Source organism: Peromyscus maniculatus, chromosome 6 (assembly GCF_049852395.1).
Source record: "Peromyscus maniculatus bairdii isolate BWxNUB_F1_BW_parent chromosome 6, HU_Pman_BW_mat_3.1, whole genome shotgun sequence".
Lineage (NCBI taxonomy): Eukaryota > Metazoa > Chordata > Mammalia > Rodentia > Cricetidae > Peromyscus > Peromyscus maniculatus.
In genome coordinates this window covers 127,719,066-127,725,065 of record NC_134857.1, presented here as the reverse complement: position 1 = coordinate 127,725,065, position 6,000 = coordinate 127,719,066, and positions in this window count along the sequence as shown.

The window sequence follows — 6,000 nt, the reverse complement described above, 5'->3', positions numbered from 1 at the left end:
TCAGAGTTGCTTCCTCCTATTAGGATGATGGTTCCTCTTTTTCAGCTATTGATCCCTGGACACAAAGAAATCCAAAGTCTCTGGCAGCAGCCACAGCTCACAGTTCAAAGGGGCCTTGGCACAGTCCCCAGGCAGCTGAGCAGAGCCCAATGCTGTGAAGGAAGAAGAGAAAACACATCAAGAGGAGTGGTGATAAACAGGGTCTCTGCTGCTTCCTCTCCATTTGCTCTTCCTCTTGAGAACATTGTGTCATACTGATATCTAGGACTGAATGCCTGCACTGAATCTCCAGACACATTTCCTTATTCCAAACTGTTGCTCCCACCTTGGTACCAGCTGCTTTTAGTCCTTGTAGATGCTAAGTAGCACCCTCCTTTTTTTCTGTGGGGTGATCATGCTCTGTGAGCAATCTCCATGACTTCCTTCCTATAGGCCAATTTATTTCCTCTTCCTCACCAAAGTGATCATTTTCTTTAAGAGCCATATAAGCTTCTGTTGTTCAAACTATTACCTAGATTTTGCTACTCTCAATGTGTTCCATTAACCCATGGATGTTAGCAAGTTACACTCTGACACTCCTCACCTGGGGAACAAGCCTGCCATTGAACTTCACTTGCTATTGCTGTTAATTGTTGAGTCAAGGTCTCACTATGTAGCCCAGGCTATCCTTTAATTTCCAAATAGCCAGTTAATTCTGGCATTCTCCTTACTACTGTGGCCTAACAGTCCTATTAAAGGTATGTTTGCTAGACTCTCTTATAGACTGTTATCCTCTGAAGAACTTTCTGAAGACACTACTTCCTCAGGTTCTCTATAACACCCCAACTAATCTGTCCTCTTCTTTGGGTCCTTTAATACTTGTTTACTCATTAGTGCCTATCTATCACATTTGAAGTTCAAGTCTGGGGATGCTTCTTTGACACACTGTGTCAGCCATTTTCTCACTAATACCATGAAGTGCTTTGCAAAAGGGGAAGGCAGGGTTTACTTAGCTTCACAGTTCCAGGCAGGTCAGTCACAGCAGCAGTTGTACTGTGTCTGTGGTCAGAGATGAGAAAGAAAGAGAAAAACATGAAAGCAAGCACCCAAATGCCTTTCTCCTTTTTATTCAGTCCAGATTCCCTGTCCACTGAGTAGTGCCACCCGAAAGATGGTATGTGCTGTTTTCACACCTCAAGCAATCCATCTAGAAAATTTCTCCCAGACATGCCTAGAGATTTGTCTCTCAGGTGATCCTTCCCAGTCAACAATCAATGCTAACCATCAAATACACTATTCATTTGGGGTTGTCTGGCCATTTAAATCTTTCTTCAGCTCCATGATTCAAATCATTCACCCTGTTGTTCTTGTCTATGTCCACCAAGGTGGCTCCTTGCTCTTTTACTTGACTTTAACTATCCATTAACAGCCTTCAATTTCAGTTTGTTGGCCTCTGAAGTACATCAATACTGATTGGCAATTATTATTTAACTCTAATGACTCTTTAGGCAATGTTTCCACTTCTCTTAGCATCTTTTTAAATGCCAGAAGCCTGGGACTTGGCACAGTGTCACTTCAACCAGGATGTTCATCATGCTGTCACTGCTGAGCTCATTTGGATGATGGCATTGCTCTGTAAACCATGGTCCTAACCAATATGACATTTAGTTACCAACATGACAACTACTTTACCTGCTAGAAGAGTGAGTCTGTCCTCATGCTGATCACATGTTCTTAGACCATTCCTGGTACCATTTGTGTTACTAAAAGCTCTTTCAAGAAAAAGACACAGCAAAATGGCTTGTGTCAATGGATTGTTCAGGGATGTATTTGCAAAATGTAAAAGAGATGAGGCCACAAATATTAAAGAGTGTTTTCAGATCATGATACAGTCTCAGTGTACTGTGATGAAGAGAAAAGGGATTGGATAGAAAGAATATTATTTTTAAAAATTATTATTATTTAAAATTATTATATTTATTTTGTTTATATTAATTTAGTTATATTAAATTATTATTATCAAAAATATTACTAATAATTATTTTTAAAAATTTAAAAATTCAAATATTTATTTATTTAATCTCTCTCTCTCTCTCTCTCTCTCTCTCTCTCTCTCTCTTGTGTGTCTGTGTGCGTGTGCACATGTATGTGTGCACTATATTTTCACTTTTGTGTGAGTAATAGCAGAAGCCAGAAGAAACTTGAGTTATATTTGTTTGTGACCACCTGTAAGGTTCTAGGAGTCCCGGTCCTCTGTAAGAGCAGCAAGCTTTCTTAACCGCAGAGTCATCTCTCCTACCTGCTATGTAAAATATAGAAAGTTTTAAATAGGCTGATGAGAATTCTCAAGCCACATGTGTGAATGGGATCCCCTATTATATAGTAGGTAATTTACATTAGCGCACTGACTATGCTCAATCATTAGTTGGTGGCAGTCATTCCCCTGGGAAATATGACTATCATATGAAGCTAGTGAATCTGGGGCCATTATTCATACTCCCAAAAGTAGGTGACCCATGCGGTATATTTTCATGGAAACCACACAACGAGCTTTTGTGTGTTTGTTTGTTTTTGTATTCATTTTTCTCAATCATTTTTTTGTGTTCTCTGTTTCATTTAAGATAATTTTCCTTTCTTTATTTGCATATTTCTTTTACATTATAAAATTTCCAATGACCAATGACCTCCTGATCTCCCTTATAGTAAGTTGGATTCACTGGTGGCCTGAATAATTGAGTGTTTTTTGATCAATCTGCAAACTAACTTGACATGCTTTGTAACTCTCTTTTCTGGAAGACAAAATCTTTGCCTTAGAGCTTCCCTGTGCACAGATTGCCAAGTGTACAAGCAGTTCAGTGTTCAAGAAAACTTCAAACTTTGTCCTGTTGAATGCAGGTTTTCTACATTTAATACTGGCAAAGGCCATCAGTCCTTCAGTTTATCGATGTGTTCTTATCCCTGTGGTTCTGTTACTTGCATGTGTATCTCTTAGTTCCAATTTTTAAGTATATTCTTGGCTGTGCATGGAAATTAGAAGTGAGCCCCTAATATCTTTTTCTGAATTTCCTCCACATCATTTTTGTTCATTCCTTCTGCTCATGCTTCCCAAACTCCAGGAACTTCTGGTTCCTAGAGGCTGGACCATGCCCTCAACCTTCCCTATCAATCCTTCATACAGCTTGTTAATTATTCATTCACTTATGTTTAAGACCTCCATGGAGATTTGTATGAAGTTGGTCTGCCATGGTGGTAAAGAAGTCTTTATCTTGAATGAAATACCCCTGCATGAGCTTAAAGGCACAATATTCACTCTCCCGAGGGTCAAGTCCTGTTTTCTCTGACTTTGTCATTCTGACACTCTTTCAACCCCAATAGTATATTCCCTGTCACTCTTCTGTTTTTCATGGCTGTACGTTCAGTAGAGTAAATGTCTTAGGCTGTGCACTGTGGACTGGACAGGAAGCCATTTCTCCCCTCTGTACAAGTAGAAATAGATGCTGGGTTTTTTTTGTTGTTTATTTCTTATTTAAGCCGTGTAATAATTCAAATCTAGATTGTCACATAAACCAGATGTGTGGCAAAAATCCTCCCAGAATTTCATATATTTTATGTTGAAGAATGCAGAGCCAAATGCTTCCACACTCAAATTTTCAAACATGAAATTTTCATTCAGTTACATAGCAACTGCTCTGATACACATATACTGAGATGCACAGTGCACGAAGGCAATTTGACCTGTACACATTTTGTTCTGAAAATTCTGTAGGTAGCAAATGGCTTACCTTAACAGGTCCTATAGGAATGTTGGTTTACAGAGTAAATTTAAGCCTATGGGAACACACACATATGCACACACACAAACACACTGGAAACAGCAATTATTAATCTTAAAATAATGACTAGGCATATAAAGTGATGAATTTCAGAGCTCTTCTCTCAGTTCATGCCTGTGAGGGCATAATGAGTTGAGCTGACAGTCAAGTACAATAAAATACTCAAGATAAAATGAGGGAACACAAAGCAGAAATTACCCAATAGCTTCTTAAAGCTAAAGCCACCTCATGTCTGTTGTGTGTATTGCATGATATATGTTCTTTTGATTGTGAATCAGTGTATATCTGTGTGCCTATGTATGTAGGCCAGAGGTCAATATTGGATTTATTACTCTATCTTGCTCTGTCTCTCCAACTTATTTTCTGAGATAGGGTTTTGCATGAGCAGGATGCCGACTGGGCAATGAGTTCTAGGTTCTGTCTCCACATCCCTTCCCCTCAGCACTGGGGTTACTAGAGAACGTGGCCTTTCTGTGGTTATTTGCTTTTCAACAGGTGCAGGGAATCTGAACTCAAGGGATTCAAGTTCCTACTTATGCAAAAAGCAGTTAATGAACTCAGCCATCTCCCCAAACCTGATCAATTTTAAATTAAATGTTAAAAAAGCAACAGTACCCCTTCTGGACCAGAGGTGAGTACCCGGGTCCAACCCGGACCGCATCCCTGGCCACCAGCCACCCCGGGAGGACCTCCCCAGCTTGGCGCCGGGTTCTGGCCACCGGGCAGCTCCCCTTCTAGCCCCACCGGGAGGGATCCCCATTTCCAAGCCCCCGGCAGCCCCTGCAGTCTCCGCGCCCTGCCCCCACGCCCATCTGCCCAAGACCCCACCCACTTCCTGAGACTTAGAGACCGGCCCCCAGCTCCCAGCCTGCCCCCGACGACTTCCCCTCTGGACCAGAGGTGAGTGCCTGGGTCCAACCCGGACCGCATCCCTGGCCACCAACCACTCCTGAGAGGCCTGCCCAACTTGGCACCAGGTTCTGGCCACCGGGCAGCTCCCCTTCTAGCCCCACCGGGAGGGATCCCCATTTCCAAGCCCCCGGCAGCCCCTGCAGTCTCCGCGCCCTGCCCCCACGCTCATCTGCACAAGACCCCACCCACTTCCTGAGACTTAGAGACCGGCCCCCAGCTCCCAGCCTGCCCCCGAAGACTTCCCTTCTGGACCAGAGGTGAGTACCCGGGTCCAACCCGGACCGCATCCCTGGCCACCAGCCACCCCGGGAGGACCTGCCCAGCTTGGCGCCGGGTTCTGGCCACCGGGCAGCTCCCCTTCTAGCCCCACCGGGAGGGATACCCATTTCCAAGCCCCCGGCAGCCCCTGCAGTCTCCGCGCCCTGCCCCCACGCCCATCTGCCCAAGACCCCACCCACTTCCTGAGACTTAGAGACCGGCCCCCAGCTCCCAGCCTGCCCCCGACAACTTCCCTTCTGGACCAGAGGTGAGTGCCTGGGTCCAGCCCGGACCTCATCCCTGGCCACCAGCCACCCCGGGAGGACCTGCCCAGCTTGGCGCCGGGTTCTGGCCACCGGGCAGCTCCCCTTCTAGCCCCACCGGGAGGGATACCCATTTCCAAGCCCCCGGCAGCCCCTGCAGTCTCCGCGCCCTGCCCCCACGCTCATCTGCCCAAGACCCCACCCACTTCCTGAGACTTAGAGACCGGCCCCCAGCTCCCAGCCTGCCTCCGAAGACTTCCCTTCTGGACCAGAGAGTTGGACAAGAGAACTCCCTTTTGGACAAGAGAGAGAGTCCTCCTGAGTCTGTCAGATCTTTGTGAAACAAGTCCACTGATAAGACCAAGAAGGAACCACAAGGAGATGGGCAGACGTCAAAGCAGAAGTACATACAGCAAAATGAAGAGCAATACAGCATCACCAGAACCTAGCTCGCCTCCAACATCTAGACCTGAACACCAAAAATTGGAAGAAGCAGAAGAAAGTAGCCTTATGAGTAACTTCATGAAGAAGGTAGAGGCGTGTGTAGAGGAAAAGACAAGAAAATTGGAAGAACGCTGTAAACAACTAGAGGAAAGGGCAAACAAATTAGAAGAAAACAATAAAGCCCTCCAAGAAAACAATAAAGTCCTCGAAGAAAACATTAAAATCCTGGAAGAAAACAATAAAGCACTGAAAGAAAACCATGAAAAAGCAATGAAACAAACAAAGGAAACAGTCCAAGATCTGAAAAGGGA